The sequence below is a fragment of the Gallus gallus genome, chromosome 5 (genome assembly GCF_016699485.2).
Source record: "Gallus gallus isolate bGalGal1 chromosome 5, bGalGal1.mat.broiler.GRCg7b, whole genome shotgun sequence".
Lineage (NCBI taxonomy): Eukaryota > Metazoa > Chordata > Aves > Galliformes > Phasianidae > Gallus > Gallus gallus.
In genome coordinates this window covers 4,025,912-4,045,610 of record NC_052536.1, presented here as the reverse complement: position 1 = coordinate 4,045,610, position 19,699 = coordinate 4,025,912, and the positions used below count along the sequence as shown (strand labels likewise).

Genomic DNA, 19,699 nt, shown 5'->3' with positions numbered 1-19,699 from the left:
ACCTGTCAGCCTATGGCTGTGACCACTCTATACCATGTCCCTCAGTGCCACATCTCCACAGTTCTTGAGCACCTCCAGGGATGGTGACTCCAAACCCTCCCTGGGTAACCTGTGCCTGTGCCTCACCACTAGTTCTGAGAATAAATTTTTCCTAACATCCAACCTGGGTCTCCCTCTGTGGTCTAAAGGAAGGTCTCCATTCTCAAAATTCCAGTACATGAAGTGCAAGTGTTTCAGCCCAAGTTTCCTTATTCTTATATAGAAAGCCAAGAGGAAGGGCACTGGGACATCCTTGGCTAGGGATGTGTCTGATGGGGAGCATGGTATTCTGTGCATGTTGGAAGCATTGATGGGGCCCTGCCCTCGCTCCCTCACAGCTGAAAGGGATGTTTTAGCTGCTGGCACTAAAAAAGCAGGGCCGTGCATTAGAAATGTTTGTCTGACATGACGTTCCTCACCTCTGTGGCAAAGCTTTTGCCTGCAGCACTGATATGTAACAACAGAGCATCGCTATGTTGTGTGGGAGTCAGTCTCTAAAAAAGCAGAGGACAAATATTTCTCAAAACCAGGCTCTCATTTATATGAGATATTCAGCTGATGAAATGCTTTCAGGTGACCTATAACCTGCCCGTCTGCCTTGCACTGCAAGAATCCCCTTGCTCCCCTGCCTCCTGCTCCAGAGCTCAGATGTGCATGTAACTGGAGCAGGCAGCAGGACACAAGTGTTGGAGGCTATCGGCTCTGACCCTAGTGCTGCATGGAACCTGCATGTTGGGTTGTGCGATAGCTTTGCTTACCAGCTTTCAGATGTCACCCTCCTCCAACCCAGGGAAAGTGAGCCAAGATCTCCATTACTGGGAAGAGGCTCTGATTATCTACACAATGGCAGGCATGGCTGCTTCTTGGTGTACTGTTTCAAAACAGCAAATGCTTTTTGCTGCTCTCACGCACAATTCATTTCTGTGATACGAGTGCTCCACGTGCTCCTGTGATCCCCTTTCTTTGCACGGTATTCTGAGACAATAAATCAGTCAGACAGGAGGTATGTGTTTATGCCACACCTGCTGTTAGACTGATACCATAACAGCATACTGCAGTATTCATATAGCTGTACGTTATCCTTTCCCATGCAAACAAGTCCTGTCTAGAGTGCAATAAGCTGCAGTTCTGTTGCTGTTGTACCATTTTTCATGGCTCAATTATGGCATATCAAATGAGTAATTAAACTTTATCCAATTTTTGCTAGACTCTCCTAGAGTTTTTGGTGGGTGAGTCTGCAGGGACACTAATGTGAGATGGGCCTCAGAGTAGCTTTTCCTGATGTCTTCATTCACATTCAGGCCTCCTCAGGATTCCTCAAACAAATTTCATGTTTTTGTTTTTTCCCTGCAAGTTGAACCTTTGTGAATTATGAAAGTGAGAGAAACTTGATCTGGTAAGCTAATAATTTAATGTTAGTTAACTTAACATGAAAGAAGCAATAAGAGACTAAGGTTCTCCTGTGCTGCTCAATTATAAGGTGGTCTTCTGGGGTGAATTGTGCATGCAGAAATGTTTTATTGTAGGTTTGTGATAACCAAAATACCATATGTAAGGTCTGGGCCACAATATGTCAGCCACATAGTACATGGAGTTTGTGGGCTTGGGGAAATCCTGGCTGCTGAAGAAGAGTGTAAGGTCTTCAGAAGACTGGAAGGACTTCAGAAGACTACACTGAATAAATTATTGGCAGTGCTTTATCCTCTGAAGGATCTCTAAACCTATGGTGTGGGATGTGAGGGATGACGGCTGCAGTAGTGCATATTCTTGGAAAGCAGAGCAGGCCTCTGCAAGTCTAGTGTGTGTGGAGAAAGGGGACTCTTGTGTAAGCAGAACCACGATAGCTGGGTGGAAAAAGGCTATGAAAAAGAAGAAAAATATTCATGGCCTTTCAACAGTGCCCATATAATCTCTCCAGCAGTTCAGATGAAAGACTTGATTTGATTGAAACTGCTTACTCTTGTTATTTAGAAATGCAATTCCATTGGCTAGATGGGAATTGGAGCATAACTGCATATAAATGTAGGGGCTGAGTATCTGCATATGTGCACATATGTCGGCACATAGAGAGGAATGTAAATAAAAGACATAAGGAGCTACAACGATTGCTACCATTCTGATCTTTGTTTTCATTTTATAAGTCATTTATTGCTCTGTTTTTACATGGAATATTTGTTTAAAAACCCAGTTGCACTTAATGACAGTTATAGGCACAATTTGTGGATTTCAGTCTAGATACTGCTTACAGTACATGTTGTCTGTTATGTCTGTTATTCTAGGATTTTTGAGCCTGATGTATTCTAAGTGAGAAACTTCTGTAGCTTATTTCCAGGCATGGGATTAATTTTTATTCCTCAGCTTCAGGTGAGTGTGGCTATGCGTTGGCTGCTTTTCTACAAAGCATGATTATCTCTGGTTTACTAGGAGCTGTGATCTTACAGTGGCTCCTCATGGGACTGGAAGCCACTGGTCAGCACTGTGCTTTGTCAGCTACATGATGGGCAGGCAGTGGAGCACTCCATCCCCACTTGTAGTGCATGAGTGCATTGCAGTGCCTACATCCTCTTATCACAGTCTTCTCTGGCAGCCCATGATTTCCCCAAGCCCACGTACTCTGAGCTCCTGTCACAGTGCATAGTGGTGCGGGCTCCTAGTGTTCCTGATTTGTATCCACAAAGAGATTCCCAAAATCTGCTCTGACACTAATGAGTAGGAGGAATTGGTTTCATGCAGATGGGTATGTGTAGGTAACGTTTCTGCTCCATGAGATGAGTCAAGGCTGTGGCTCCCTTGCCTTACCCCTAGCACTCAGCATGCCACTTTACTTGAGTGCACAGAGGACGTAGTGGCACATCCACAAAGACAGGTAAAAGAGTACCAAACATGAACTTCTAACAGGTGTTTCATTTAACTGCTCGGTGCCTTGAGCAAATTACTTGGCTCAGCATCCTATAGCTCTCTCCTTTCAAGTTTAATTTACCCTAACTGGATTTAAGTAAAGCATCATCTCAGTATCATCATCATTGCATTGTTCAAGTTCCCAATTGGCAAAGCAGAAGGCAGCTCAACTGAAGTTGCTTCCTAATAGCTTCAACATAAATGTATTTCAAAGGGAAATTGTTCTCAGCCTAATACCCTACAGAATTCTAATTCAAACTATAATCCCTGAGTTTCAAATATCTGAGAAATACTGTGAATGTTTGAAACCCAAATGTCAGCTGAGAAGCTAAAGATGAGTTTGAGTGCTCAGAATCTTAAAAACTATATAGCCTCTGCCTTTTGTACATTTGTGTGGTTTCTTTGTTTTTCTTTACCAAATGAGCACTCAAATCAATGGAGTTAATATGAGCATCAGAGTATAAAAAGGGGTCAAATGGTAAAGAAGTGTGAGGTATTTGTCCTCTGGTTGGACAAGTAAACTTAAGACTGAAGGATTTTACTGTAATTAATATATCTAACACTTTGGAGTCCATTAGCTCTGTTCCAGACACAAAAACATGCACTTCTCTACCAAAGTGATGAGGTGTTTTCCTTAACAAATGCTGTTGAAGAAAAATTTGGTGAGATGAATGCATCAAACACAATAAGCATTCTGAAAGCATTATGGCTTATGCAATAAATATACTTACATTTAGAAAATTGCTTCATGTCAAAACCTCTGTAGAGATTTGTAGCAACAGTAATGATTTTTAAAATACTGTGTTTATTCATTTTGGTAAATTAGTATGCAGTGAACAGAAAGTACAGCTAAGCCGAGTTTGGCCACAGTTCAGGTCCATGCATTTCTCAGGGGGAGGGCATCCCTGAGTTTTCTGATCTGGCATTCTAGACAGGTTGGTTATTTCAGGACATAAAAATGCACCAAACTAGGTATTTCCACCTGGTGCCTGTTTTGAACCAGCAACAAACATTTTGTGTTTTTACTGAAGCCTCTCTACTAGACTTTCAGAAGATTTACAAGCATTACAGCATAAAACCACTCACTCTTACTCTGCACTACAATGTTAGTATCAGAGTTGCATTCTGTGCTAGTCTACAATAAATGATAGAGTGCTCCCTATTATCACATTTCTGCATCAGTTTGTATACTGGAAGTCTCCAGTTACTTAACAGTAGACTCTCTTAAATAATTTATTGTTATTACATATATTTTCTATGATTGTAGTGCCTAGGTGTTTTAAACATGGAACTGAACCTAAAACCAGTGTGAGGGCTGCTTGTAATGTAAGATGGCACAATATGTGCACAAAGAAATAAGCCGGTGTTGGGCAGCACAGTGGGCAGGGGTTAAGCACATCAGCTGCCTGCCTTCTGTTTTCATAAGTGTCATGAAAAAGAATATACCTTGTGGTAAATGGCAGCAGATAGATTTTAAGTAAATGAAAGCAGATAGGGAAATAGAGGGTCCTTAGAGCCGAAAGTGGACAGTTTAGGTTTGCTGCAATGGCTCGAGGTAAAAGGATTAGCCAGAATGACCAGTGCACAGGTGAAGTGACATAGGCAGGCAGGGCAGGAAAATTATCTTGGTAGAATGCTCAGAGTAGAGATCAGTGGGGTGAGGCTGCACTTGGGAAGGTGTTGCAATATTCGGGATGGTACGAGTTGACATAAAAGCTCTGGTTCGGTGAATAGAGATCTTATACAAAAAGAAATGACAGATGTTAGGACATAAACTGGACATGAGAAGTTGGAGTGAGGCTGCCTGTCCCTCGCGGGAGGAACCATTAATCTTACATTTTTGAGTAGTTGTTTGTTTTTTTTTTCCTAATTCCAGGTTGGAAAAGCATGAATGTACAGCACTGAGATGCACCCATTGGGCTGACATGAGGTAGTTTAGAGGCATGCCTCAGAGTGCTTTTGCTTCAAGTTTCAATTGAGGTGCCAGAATTAAGGAATTCCATAAGAATGTCAGTCGTAATTAAAATTAAAAAAAAAAAAAAAAAAACTTGGCACTCAGGGTTTCAGAGAGCTGGAAAACATTACTAAAATGTATGGGAAATTAGAAGTGAAATAGTAGGAACTGAACACTTCTACTTGTTAGAACTCCTGAACTTTTAAACGGCATCTCTCGTTTTTCCTGCTGAGTAGGTATTCCTGAATACTCTAGACTGACATGGTTCACATTGAACAAATTCATTTGTATAGCCCTGCTAGCTGCAGTCGCATTTCTGTTGACAATATGCCTTGTTGCAATACTGATGTTTTTAGTTTTACGCAGATCAGCATATCAGTATCATTGCTTTGTTGCCAAACATCTTATCATGTTCTATACTAATCATAGCTAGAGGTTGCCAAAGCAGTGTTTGACATCTTCATGGCTGTGCCAGCTACTAGTGGTAGTAGGAACATCTTCTGCTCTTCTCTACTATAAATCTCTTCTACTCTATTCTATACTATAAATGCAAGCTATTTCAGAATAGGTAGCATATATGCTACTTTAAGTCCAAGGAAACGTTGTAACTGGAAGTTTGGGCACCTTAATCTCTAATGCAAATTTAATCTGTAAAGGACTTTGTAGTCTCTGAACTGACAACAGAACTGGAAATAAAGCCTAGATTTTTTTCCAAAACTAGCCCCATACAAAACTCACATACTCATGGGAATTTGCAACTGATTAAGAATACCCAGCAAATTCCAGTTTAAAAATGAAGATGAGCACTCATATTAATCCCTGCAGGAGCTACTTCCTTGTCTTCCATATTGAGCATTGTCTTCTTTTTGAGAAAAGCTGTGGGTTTTTTTAACTTCACATAAGCCACATACTAACAGTGAAGCACGCTGAAATTTTTGCACAGTTTAACAGGTCAAGTCAAAACCTCACAGCACAAAAAATTTCACTTCAGCCCAGTAATCCACCAGGAAACTACAAAGCGCTTTGTCTTTAGTAGAATGTTTACTCAACTAACTCTGGTTAAGAGTTCACCTTTATTGGACAGTCTAGACATGGCTTCAGCTCTGTAAACCAACTTCTTGCCCTCTGGAGTCACCTTGCAATTGTTTCATACCTTCAAATACTATAGATCTACGTTATTAAACATTAACCATGTTTATACACTTCACATCAAACTTCTTTCTAAGCAAGCTTAACACAGCCTTAATATAGTATTATTTCTATCTTCAGTACTGTATTTCCACCTGACACAGGCTTCAGTGATTGCTCCCTTAACCCTCGTGATGTGGATCAAAATTGCAGTCCACTGGTATAACTTTAGATCCCATTGTTGAGCAACTTCACTCCTGTGCTTGTGGTGGTGGACATTTCAGTATCATTGGTCAAGCAGATCCTCCTGCTGAGCTGTGTTAACTGTGCTGTCAGAAGCTGTGTAAATGCAGTCTTCCACACTACATCAAACCTGCCTTTTGACTTGCAAAAGGCCCCGTTGAGACCATTTTGCTTGGCTTTGTTAACAAATGCAGAGGTAGGTGGAGGCACAGAAATCTTCCCACTCTCCAGGACTGAGTAGGAACAAGGTCGGTTTCCTTCTGTTTTTTTTTTTTTTTTTTTAATTGACCTTGTTCCAGCTTTGATTCAGCTGTGATTGTATTTAATTACTTGTGCTCTTATATTCAATAAAAAGTAAGAACAAAAAAAAAAAAAAGAGTGTAAGCTAAAGACTGTGGAAGAGATATGAATTTAGCTGTCCAGACTGCTGTCACACATAAATAGTGGCAATTTATCTCTTTAACTTGTGGAAACCAGTTTAACATTTCACCTACAGAGAATGTCTGTGTGCTGAACCTTACTCAGCAGTAGTAGAGTTGTCATGCTTGTCCAGCACTGCTCTGAGGTAGAGATGTCAAGTTTTACAACCCATTGAAATGAGAGGTTAATGATTTTCTTATTCATAGAGCAGAAATAAACTTGATCCCCTCACCCTGCTTCAGGTGGCTGATGGAGAGACCTATTTAAGTGGTGACACAAAGGTATGTATTGGGCTGAAGATTGATGACTGAGGACTCAGGATGAGCTTCAGTTTCCTACCGATGTGGGGAGAGGTGCAAATTCTTCCTGGGAAAGAAACAATCTATTTCTTACCAAGAAGAAATTGGAGGAGTAACTCTCACTACACTTCTAGAGGATGCTTCAGCATAGTCCTTCTGAATGGCCAGGCAAGGCTATTAGTGCCTGCTAATAAATGAGAGACTAGTAATCGTCCATACTACAAAGCCATCTGTACAGGACTTAAGAAGAGGATGGAGTCCAACAATTTGTGCTAATGTCTGGAAACTATTTGTTGTGAAGATAGCCACTCTTGGGTGCTGAGTGCGAACATGAGGGTTTGCATAACAAATTGTAGGCTAAATCCAGAAACTCTTCTGCAAATACAGCCTTACTGAGTGTTCAGATGAGTAAGGAGCTGGGCTTCAGTATAAACAAGAAAGAGAGGAGGAATTGCAGAGCAAAATGGCCAAGTATGGGGCTCCTTCTGTTGTCTCATCCTCATGGGTCAATAACAAAGTTACACTGACTTCCCCAAGAGATTATTTAAACCTATCACTCTAAAAGTTGTTTCTCTGAGCATGTAGGCAGTAAGAGAAAGCTGTGTGCATAGATGTAGAAGTGCGTTTTCATCCCTTCTTGCAGCTGGTAAAATGAGAACAGGCTCCCAAACTGCAGTTGCACTAACAGATACCTGAGAAGTCCCCGTTCCACACTGTCCCCTTGTCTGGGCATTGTATGGAGGAGTGCCACCTCCTTTCAAGTCAAAACCTTGCCAGCTGCTATGATTTGGTAACAATTTGACAATATCAGAGGCAGGATAATGCTAGCTTTGCTAATGTGTAGTCTCAAGCAGCACTGATGCCATCAGTGCATCTGAAATAAGAATGTCATCTGTGGTGAGAATTATGGAAGGATTAAGTGATCAGTCTCCTGGTAGTAATCTGTTGAGATGTTTCAATTTTATGATGAAGTCCACTTCTATTTTACTTCTTTTTTGCTGTCCTTGCAATCCCCAGCCCTAGCTCTGTGGCTAAACCAGAAGGACTTCTCTAGACTAGGAGAAGAAGGTATGGATGTATCGTTGGGCTCAGAGAGAGATCCTTGACAAAGGTAGGTACTGCAAGGCTCACTCAGCAAATTGCCAGAGAGAGACAGGAATTGCTAAGAGCCTAGACAAAAAGACTGGGAGAGATAGGGAGAGACATCTTCTGGAAGCAGCAAATATTTGTGTTTGTGGAGCAGGAGATTCTGCAGAAGTGAAGGGAGAGGACCTATTCTCTTATTCCTTTTTGTTGGTTAAACTGGGAAGTGAGAACACTGTCATGTTCTCTGTAGTATGTTTTGTGGCTGCCTCCTCGAGCCTGTATCCACATAATCCAAATGCAAGTGTGAACTGTGTGAAACTTGCCTCTGTAGTGAGCCTTCACATTTTTGTATTGATAGCATTTTACTGGAAAGGTGCAGTTATAGATGCTGTTATGTTAACCAAATGCAAAAATAATGTTTAACCTATGGTTAGTTTTTGCATATAAATAAATGTTGTACAATATATTCTATTTAATAAGCAAGATTCTGCTATCTATAAGATGATGGTCTTCTCTTGGTAGGTTCTTAAAGGATGTTTTTGTCATTATCAAAAATGTTAGTCTTTCTCTGTGCCGTGCACTGGGAGGCAGCAAAAGGTGAACAGCACAGAAAATGAACACAGTGTTCTGAAAGGTAAGGAAGGGAAAACAGTCATCTAATATACTACCCTTCCATCAGTTTGTTACCTCTGAATTTCCCGAATCTTAGTCTATGGAGTTTCCTCACATTATTCTGGCTGTAAATTATTTATATACATTTCCCCATCTTTTATTGCACTCAGTTTCTCAGCTTCCTGTGGGACATCACTAGCTTCCAGCAATGTGCTGAGGCACCACCTCTAGAATCTGCCAGAAAGGAGAGGAGATGGAGCTAACAAAGTGAGACTCTGGGATTTGTGCTAGAATGGATCGTCATAGATGAATAACTAACAGCATTTTCTCTCATTTCTGAAAAAGCTCTGTAGTTTTGTTGGCATAATTCATTAACCAGCATTTTTGCACTTCATTATTAAAGGTAAATCTTTCTCCTGTTTTCATCAATCTCAATGAAGAAATCTGCCATTCATTCCCGTTAGAAGGCTGTTTCTCAGAGCATCTCTGCTGGTATTTTATTCCATTCAGTTTAAAATACCCCGGAGAAGGAATATTTCTCTGAAGGGATGTGGGAGTGAGGATACAGCCCAGGCCATCCTGTGGTCAGATATTAATGAAGATAGCTCTATTTTCTTTGCATCCTATTATCGCTGGGTCTGTACAGCTCTTAATTCTTCTTCCTACTCTGTGTTTCACCTTTCAGACGACTACAGACATGTAATTACGCCAAACTTTGGCCAAAATCAGGTTGTACAATATATTTGTCAATGAGTAGAGCCAAGTGAACCTCCATAGGAACTGTAGCATGCCCAAATGCTGCATGGATCCCACGGTTCTCTGTGGTATGCTTTGGCAGTGGTAAGTACAAGCAAGGTTTTTCCGTTCCCCTGCCTGTGTACCACTGAAAACTCCCATTCAATAGCTCTACATGTTTCTCATAGTGCTATTTGTATTACTGTTTTTCACTTTTCTGCAACCACAATGAAAAGCGTTCTCATAATTTACTGTATAAAATCCATTTATGGTGGCAAAAAGTCTGCTTGGGTTCCACAGTTTCTGGAGATCTCCATTTTTAAAGTGAGCTAACTAATGCTAAATGCTGTCTGATGACTAAGAAGATATAAAATGTCATTGATGGGACTGGAAAGTCTTCTACAGTTCTTAGAACAGTCAAGATTTAGTTCCTCCTCTGCAAGACATATATCTAGAGGCAGACAGAGATGAGTAATCACATGGTAGTGCTCACGAATGGCTATCAAATGGAAATTGTTCTTCTTGTGGACTTCTTCAAGCCCACAGCTGCATTCTTCACTGCTGTGGGACATCTGAAGTCAAGTGTCGAATTTGCTGTGGCTGACTTGCAATCAGACTTACTGACTAGGGTAGGCTGACTTTCAGAAAGTGTAAAAGACAGAACAGCAACTGTGGAAATAAAAAGAATGTTTTTTCATTGCTGGCAGCTTCTTTGCTCTGACCTTTTGACATCATTCCAAGGTCAGTTAAATGCTTCAGAGGAACTGGAGTGATTATAAATCAACTTCGTCATCATCCATAAGGTGGATGGAGAACATTTCATAAAAGTGAAAAAAGGTTTCCAGGGAGATCTTCTTGGTGAGTGACTTGTCTGATTGTCAGTTCATGGACCTTTTCATGGGATAATTTACTGGTTTGTTCAAGTGTTCTTGCACAGACTCAGTGCCCCAGGATGTTCCTCTTTTGGCACAGTGGTGTCATGTCAGCCATGAAGGCGCTCAGCTGGAGTCATCCTCCTTTGGTTACCCATCCTCTGGCCCAGTGCATCATTTGTTAAGTACTTTTCTCACTCCAGATTAGAGAAGTCATTATAAGGGGAAAGTACTTTTTTACTGTGGTTGATAAGGGAAGGAAAAAGCAACAAAAACAGATGAGCCCTAAATGAAGATGATCGTGTTGACTATATGAACTATCTTTGAAGATTTCTAAACAATCAGAAACTTGAGTTTGTTTTCAGCATATGCTCCCAGGGGAAGGTCATCTGATTCATATCCGTCAAATGTTGAAGGGATGAGTCACAGTCAAACAAATCACACTTTTCTAACTTGTCTTTACACATACGGGAAGGAATAATCTCTCTTCATTTAAAAAGAATTTTCTTTTTTTTCTTGGTAGACAACACTCAATAACTTAGCCCCATGTTATCTGTTTTCCTTGAATTATGAATATTTATTCCCCTCCATATCCATAAATAATACATAATCTACATAATCCTCATTTTTTTTCTCTTATGACCTTTATACACATCCTATACATTAAATTAAACTCCCTCATAGCTATGAAAAGCTCTGATTTCCAATTGAAACTTAATTCAACACCTACAAAGAAACTTGTCTTCAAATAACTAATACTAGATGATATATTCCTTACCAGCAGGCAGCTAACACTGAACATGAGCAGAAATATGCTACTAAAAAAAAATCTGTTTATGTCACAGAGTTAAGATGTGATAAAATGTGTATGTTCCTGTTCCCTCTCTTACTAATCCCATTAATATAGAGGTGTGAATAGTGCCCACTGTGTGCAATACCCCTGACAGGAGACAGTGCAGATGCAGCACCTACCTTTTTGCTCCAGAAAGCACTCAAAAGAAGACACGATTGCCCTTTGGCACCTTCAGAGGCTGTTCCAGGATGCATCATCCCCTAGGTGAGTTCTCACTTGGTATTTACATTTACTTTGCTTTGTAAGTTCTAGTGGTCAAATACATTTCAAGAATGGCATTTACTATATATATTTTGAGGCATTATTGTGCATTGCAGCATACAAGGGTGATCATTCCTGCTGCTTGGGCAGAAGAGGTGGTTTTCCATTGCACTGTGCCCAGCAAAACAAATACTACTGCTCAGCCAAATTCCATCCTGGAGCAGTTTAGTTTGCAGCCACCTTGGGGTAACTGTTTGAGGGTGGAGGTGCAGGGTGGCTGCTGGGCACTGATGGCTTGAGTCAGGTGAAAAACTATAATAAAAAAAAAAGCTTACAGAAAGGTATTCTCTGTACCGTGATCTGAATGTACAATAAGTGCATCTGCAAGAGGTGTTCTGAAAATGAAATTAACATCTTTTTTCTTTTTTTTTTTTTTTTGTAGGAAACTGAAAACTTTCTTTTCCTACTCTTCTAATGTATACTAAATTGCCTAAGGAATCAATTGGAAGGAGACAACTGTTTTAACAATAATCATCTCTTACCATTTAAAAAATACATGAATTCAGTTTCACCCCCGTGCACCCCAAACAGTGCTCAGGGAGGATCTTAGCTACTACACATTAAGAATCTGGACTGCTGTCTGAAACCTAAACTATTCTGAGTTTGATAAATATCCCCATTTTAGAGAAAAAAAGTATCCTGATGTACAAAGGATGAATCCAGGACAATTAATCATAGGACATATCTGGGGCCACAGCCAGATCTTCTGACTCACAGTGCTTCCTTTTAGTCGTAGAAAAAAAAAACTTATTTATTTTTCATAATTACATCACATAATTATTTATAAAAAGTCATACAAAAGAACAGTTAAAAAGTTGATACAAACTTTCTCAAGGAGTTTTTTTCTTAGTTTCATTGCCATGCATGTTTTTTAAAAATTAATATCATGCATTTGTGTAGTAAACAGCTGTGCATCTTTTTAACATTTTTTGTTTTGGTATCTGAATGAAATATTTCTACATTATTTAAAAACCTTTGAATTTTATTGTATTGGAAATACTGTTTTTTCATATTTTCTTCTCAGTTCTAAGCTTCCGTGTCTCTAGAAAACTGGATGACCCTAGAGAGGAATTCCAAACTCTTCCCAACTCCTCCAATTTTGAAAGGCCGTTTTCCAAGACAAAAATTTGTTGAAAAGCGATGTGTTTAAGATAGGGGTGTAACTTCTAATAATATGAAAATACAGAAGAAAAAAAAGTGCTTGAATATGGATTTGACCATGGGACATTGGAAATGCAAAAGAATTTTAGACTTTTTAATGCAAATAAGCAAGTTGCATCATTCCAAGGTAACTATGGAGCCATTTTACTGACTAATTTAGATCCTTCTGTCAATCCATATGAAATAGAGATTATGCAATTTAGACCCATTGCTGCTTTTGAAATATCATCTTTCTCTAAGTAATAATTATTTTTAAAATGCTCTTTGCGTATCTTTCATCACTGTGTTCTCTCTTACGTTTCTTCAATCTCCAAACAATGATAATTTTGACTGTAGGTCTCAGGTTTCATTTTGTTTCTTGTCCTGTTATTTTTTTTTATCTTCAAGCCCAGGCTAAAAGTGTATATCAGTTCTTACTTCTTAAAAAATGAGCTAAACAGAGCTTTCTTCTACTCAGCTGCTGCTGCAGCTCTGTCTTCACACAGTACTGCAGTCCCAGAGTACTTGCTACCGGATGTGCTGTTGGGCATTCAGTAGCTCAAACAGACAACAAACCAGTCACCGTGTTGAGGATTTTGAAACCTCATCGAAATGGAGAACCAAGTCCCAGTGGGAATCAAACTCAACTGTAGATACAGTGCTTTTGGCAATACAATCCTTTTATATTGTATAAAATATAATAAAGCCTTATTTTTGCTTGTGATATACCTTGTGAATTAAATTTCTCTGAAGTACTTGTATTTACATTTTAGAAAGACTTAAATACCACTTCACCCAAAAAGTTCACAAAACCCATCCCAGAGTTGCTCTAAAGTTGTATCAGAGTATCATGTGAAGACATACAAAAATCTTTGGTGTTGTAATGCCAGCAGCCAAATTCCTGGACCAGTGTCTTTTCAGGGAATAGTACCTTGCCTCAAGTTTTCTATCTGGCTGCACAACAAACTTTTGATGGAGTGAATCAATATCTCGTTACATGAGAAAGATCTCCAACATGATTTCTGAAGCACAGAGAAAATTGTGTTAAAAATAACATGTATTTCTCTGTTTTTGTTTTTCTCTTCTCAGTTCATTCAGAGGCATATGTTGAAACAACACAAAGCAATGTAAATAAGCAGTCCAAATCACTTGTCAGACGGCTTTACAACAATGGATGACTTTCCTTAGTGCCTTAGTGCTGCTCTATCTGCAAGGAATCTTCCTGGAGCACCTCTTGAGAGCTGCCACAATATCAAGTTAATTCATGTTGATGGCCACTGCCTATTAGTCACTACTTTGAGAAGGAACAACAGCGACAGGATACTTGAAAAGAAATACTGCAGCTGATGCTTTGCATTATGAAAAATGCCGACATCTGATCCATTTTGATATCCTTGAATATCTGATCTTTGGAAAAATTACATGTGGAGTTCAGGACATTGGGCATTTGCTCCCTGAGCGATGGAGTCCAGAACCTGTTTAAGGGTCCCAGCAGCCCACCTCTATTTCATAGTAGACAACCCCTTGAGTGACAAAAACCTTTTAAAGGGGAAAAATAACATGAACAACTCCTTCTAACATGGTTGGAATTGAGACCACCTAAGTTTTTGCTCTAAGCTGTTCCTGTACAATCTGTTTCCCAGGTAATCTTCATGTTTATTTAAGAGAAAGAGATCATCCCGCTCTTTCACAGAAGCTCTCTCTTAGCCTTTTGAGGATGCTCCAGGCTAATGTATGGAGCCTAGAGGGTGTAATTCATAGTTTGAAACCTATTATACTCATGCCTTATCTTCTAGTGATTGCTCTGAGCATCAAGAATTGTAAGAAAGGAAGGAAGGGCCCCCCATCTCCTTCTCAGCTTGTGCTGCTCAGCTCCACACAGAAGAGCGTATTTCTGCAGAAAGGCAGAAGCAGAGCTGTGAGTCACAAATGAGTCAAAAGGACAAAAGCTTAGTGGGCAAAGACTGGCATTTTTATTATATAAAATCAGACTTTTGAGAACTGTCTTTTTAAGCTTAGCATCCTCCACAATTCTTAAGTGGGATTAAGATGTCCAAAACAAGATCTCTTCTTCTTTTAATTACTATCTACTGACATTATTACAGAGTTTACTATTTGTGTATGAGTTAAGCACAAGGTGAGGAATTATCCTAAGCAACAATTTTTCCTTGCTTACCAAAGCTTGCAATGGAGAGCAGATTGCCTATCCCTGTAACGGATGTACATGTGTAAGAGATTTTTAAATGGCAAATAACTAGCAGAGCCTTTATTATTAATATCAAAACATCATTTTTTCTTGTACTCTTTTTTCCAGATGAGTTTTCTGTTTGAATTCATTGAAACTTTTTCATGTAGTTTATTAGAACCAGTATATTGTATTAATTTCCCTAAAAATTCTTCACTTACAAAGCAGCTGAATAAATTTTATAGTGGAATAAGGTGTGAAGATGAATTACTGCCCATGCATGTGAACACCACTGATCAGGAGGTGACACTTTACTGTAGTAGCTCAATAGAGAGATATCAAGGAACATATAAGGGTTAATTTAGCAAGATCCCCTGAAACAGTGTAGAAAAAAAATGTTTCAGTAGGTAAAAATTCAGAATGCTGTCTTTATACATTCAACAGTCTGCTAAATTAAAAATAGTTAAAACTCATTTTTGTGCCACGATTACACTAAAATCTGAGAAGACCAGTAAGGGAGGAAAGTATCTTCCAGGAGATCAGAGCACTTTCATGGAATTTTGGACTTCAGAGATTCTGCAGGTTTCAAATATAAATATATGCAGTTTTAAAATGTTAGAAACAAGTGAGTCATCCTTATCTCTCAGGGGAGTAGTTACTTAGGTTGGTAGCATGGGAGGGTTAAGGGAAGGAAAAGAGGAAGACAGTTGTAATAATCTTGAGTAATAGTAGACAAACCTGTCCCTGTTCCTTTTCTCTCTCTCCCATCCTCTCTCGATTAGCACAAGAGCTATAGAAATGTCATTTCAACATGTTACATCCATTCATATGATCAAAATGAATTTATTTTAGAACCCAATTTTTGCATAAATGCTTATATGTGTGGTCAGAGATATAGAAGTCAGCAAAGAGCATCACATTATTTAAGTAAGATACTTTCAGCTAAGTAAGCTGAGCTGGTCATGCATGACATTGAGTGCTGCTGAGAAGGTCCTCAGCAAACTCTCTTGCTCCTTTCCTCCCTACAGACGTGCAAAAAGTTCTCCGTACTTTATACATTCATGTTGGTAAGGATGTCTTCAAGCCACTGTAAACTAAGCAGCAATGACATTAGATTCTAATTAAGATCTTTTGGCTTTCACATTGATAATGAGCTGTAGGCACTTCTTTGTTGCTCTTGTTATTTTTGTAAAGCTGTTTGGGAGCTCCCTTAGAGAATCTCCCCCAAGAAAAAATATTGTTTTGCTTCCACTCTCTGCACATCAGTTGTCAAATTCAAAGATGCCTGCCAACACAGCTCAGCCTTTTGTAGTCAGAAATTCATTTTCAAACAATGCTTTCCAATTCCTAGGTAATCTGGTGTGTGTTATTTAAACATCTAATACATGTAATTTCACAAGGATCAACATAGCCAAGTACACAGAAGCCTAGAACTGGCATGTCAAACAAAACATTTTCTGTTAGAAGTGAATATGATTTCACTGTGATTGAATAATCAGTGTTTTGAATGTTAGTGTCTGAAGTTTTACAATGTATTTCAAAGCCTAATTTAAAAAGCACATACTAACACTTCCCGATTATGTCTGTAGAGCAGCTGTTTTGTGTGATTTAATGGTGAGTGTAAAAACCTAGCTCCGTTTAAGCCAGCTGCACGAATCTCTGGAGTTTCTTTGGTTTGGCAGTTTCCCACCTTCTCCTTCAGGATACAACCTTCTCCTTCACAATGGGACTTTCATCGCCATCAATTCCAATCTCTAATTATGTTTCAATCTTGCAATGACGTGCCTATAAAGAGTCTCTTGACATTTTTTTCTTGGTTAACTTGGGCCAAGATCACATGGACATGATGTGGCCTGCTGATTCTCATGATTTCAGTAAGATCCAGCTGTCTTTCAGGAAAACCTCCTTCAAAAGATCATGACAGAGCTGGCTGGTGAACTGGTCATCTTCTTTTACAGTAGCTGGTAAGTCAAAACAAGATCACAGAGGCTATGTCTTCATTCATTACTGATGTTGGAGCTTAAATTTGCAACTGCCTGCCCTTGAGTCAGATGTTTTGTTTTGGAAGGTGTAGGTGTTTTGATACAAGGCTAATGAGAGTGAATCCTTAATCATTAGACAACACTCTCCTGTGAGGCAAAAGTCTCACTCAGAAATGATAAATCTTTGAACAGGCTGTTGCCCTACACTCTGATGAATTTACTCTGTAAAGTTTTGTTGTGCGATATGCTATAAGAACCATTTTCTACCTAAATCTTTCCTGTGCCTGACCCCAGCCTTCCCTTTTTCAAGACATCAAAAGGAGGCTGGAGCTTTACCTTTCTCTGCTAGGGAGGGGCAGACATATGGGGCACAAAAAGGGACAAGACTCCTCTAATTATCCACAGTATCAATAGTTTATCTTCTCTGCATTTCACCTACTACACTGCAAAAGTGTCATTCTCTCACTAAGCAGTGTGCAGTGCCTATGTTAGTCTTATTTCAGACAGCAGGGCTTCCCAGGTGGTGTGCAGCAGCAGGATTTGGAGCTGAGTCTATGGTTATTATAGATGGATTATGCACTTTGGGCTAGTGTGATGAAAATTCGTAAGAATTTAGGAGATTCTATTACACAAAGTACTTCTGTTCCATTTAAAATATAAATATATATATAGTTACTATGTGTGCTGACAATGGTTACTGTCAAAAGTAAGGCTCTCTCCAACAGGAATAAGACCAATTTTGAGGGAAAGAAGAAGTGAAATGACCTGTGCAGTGAGAAGGCTGGTTCTAGACTAGATGAAAGAATCTTTCCAGCCCTTTCCTCAGCTGTATGACAATTTAATAAACACCTGCTTAACACTGCAATTCACCCAATCAAGTTTCAAGACCTTGGACACCTGTGCAACACATTGATGTTGATAATAATATCTGGAGATTGATTTCATTAGCACAAAAGCCTACAAATCCAAGTTGATAGGTCTTGTACTCTGCACAGAACCCCTGGCTGGATTGTACCAAGGCTGGTATCCCAATGTCACAAGCGGGGCTGCTGTCTGGCCCTGCTCCCCCCAGGCAGGTCAAGGCAGTACTGGCAGATAGGCCATCCCTGTGAGATTCTCTTGCTGCTAAAATGGCCCTCATTTTCATTATCTGTGTTACAGTAGCACCTAGAGGTGCTTTTTATTGGACATAAAAAGACCCTGTTATTCTACCTCATGTGTCCTATTGCTGAGCTATAATACAACACAATCTCTTGGGCATGAAAATCTTTTTTTAATTAAGCAATTAGAATACTGCATTATTTGAGGATCATTCAGCTTCTTCTAATCCTTATTTGATTTAGCTTTATTTCACTAATGTACATTTTGCTGCTTGTTGTTATCTTTCTCTTTGAATCTGCTTAGAAATCCATTTGCTCTGGGTAATTGTTCCTTCACAAGGCACTTTTCAGTAATGTTCAGCACAATGATTTCATGTTAAAAGATGATGTTAAAATAAAGTGGCTGTCATGATAAAGTCTGTTTCAAAAAAAGAATCAAAATCTACCATTTGTTCCTGTTTCCAATTATCCTCCATTACAGGTAATGAAATAATGTGAGTAAAAGTTACAAGTGTCATACTTAAAGGGAACTTGGACACTCATCAATAATATCAGAGATGACAAAACTAATCTTGTTTAGTTACATATACTGCTGCAGTCAGAACGTCTGATTACAAGAGAGAAAGGAAGCATCAGTATTATTACTGAAGTCTGAAAGTCATTTTATTCCCAAATTAGCAGCATTGTTGATACAGCTGAATATATTGAATGTACATTTCCTTTATCAAAATAATTTCTGTGCAATAAACAGAAAGAATTTGAATGTACTGCCTCAATTTGACTTTTTTTCTATCTGAATGACTTTTATATAGAGAAAGAATAAACAATTTTATTAGAGTGGTGGTTCTACCATTTCTCCTTCAGGCTCATAAAATGAAGCCTTGCTTTGCCGACTTCCATGCCAATGACCAGTGAAAATGATATATGCCTGATGATTTCCCTTCCTAGTAAATGTCTGGGCAGCTTCTGACTCAGCTGAACTTTCAAATTCAGACTTGAGAATACCAGCCCACGACATTACATTTTCATCAACAAGTTACCCTCTACCTCCAGAGGCAAGCCCGTGGCTTTGAAGCTGGATACATGGAAAAGAGGACACAATATGTTTTATGTCATTTATGTTTAGACTAGTAATCATTTCATCTTGTTTTTCTACACAGATATGCAGAAGTATATGTTGAAAAATATTTTAAGTTCTTCATAGTAGGATTAGCTCTACAAGATTTCTCTTACTGGTAGCTTAGAGTTGAATAAAGCATCTTAGTCTCAATTTACAATATAATAGAATCATAGAATCACCAAGGTTGGAAAAGACCTCCAAGATCATTCAGTCCATCCATCCATCCAATCCATCTACCACCAGTATTTCCCCACTAATCATGGCTTCAAGCTCAGCCAAGTGTCTGAGATGAAGACAGGAAGATGTTACTTGATATGTAAATGACTATTAGAGGAACTGGATAGTTGCAGATTGAGATTAGCAGACTAATTCATTATCTCATTTGTTGAAAGTCCCTAATTTAAAAATTTCTGTGATTTATTTCCAGCAAGTGCAACAATACGATATGCCACAGGAAATCTCCAGCAATGACATGGGTGACCAGCTAGAGCTCAGTGCATGTTTCTGAAGGTTTCAGCTTACTGAGTTCAACTTGTGGTAGTCACATCTGCTACACCATAGGTATTTGTTTTTTTGAGGAATCTGTTCGCTGCCACTGCAGGTCAGTAAAGATTCACGGCCTTTCATGTGGGCCTGGAAAATCTGCTGGATTGACAGTGAGAGCACAGGAGGAAAATAATAGCATGTCCCATGGGCATCAGATTCCAGCTGTGTCAGGAAAAGTCCTTTCCATGTTGCTGCATTTGGGATGCACCTCTGTCCCAAGAGGGGC

General features: G+C 39.3%; 1 long non-coding RNA gene and 1 other non-coding gene across 2 annotated transcripts; one reads left to right on the top strand and one right to left on the bottom strand.

Moving 5' to 3' along the window:
* Nucleotides 1-1,003: 1,003 nt before the first annotated feature.
* On the bottom strand, nucleotides 1,004-1,096 carry MIR1760 (microRNA 1760). Its single transcript, NR_035261.1, has one exon. It is a non-coding gene; the product is annotated as a microRNA 1760 (primary transcript).
* Nucleotides 1,097-1,302: 206 nt separating this feature from the next.
* On the top strand, nucleotides 1,303-18,629 carry LOC101751437. The gene is made up of 4 exons (XR_003075452.2): nucleotides 1,303-10,272; nucleotides 11,194-11,343; nucleotides 12,425-12,688; nucleotides 13,630-18,629. It is a non-coding gene; the product is annotated as an uncharacterized LOC101751437 (long non-coding RNA).
* Nucleotides 18,630-19,699: the final 1,070 nt, after the last annotated feature.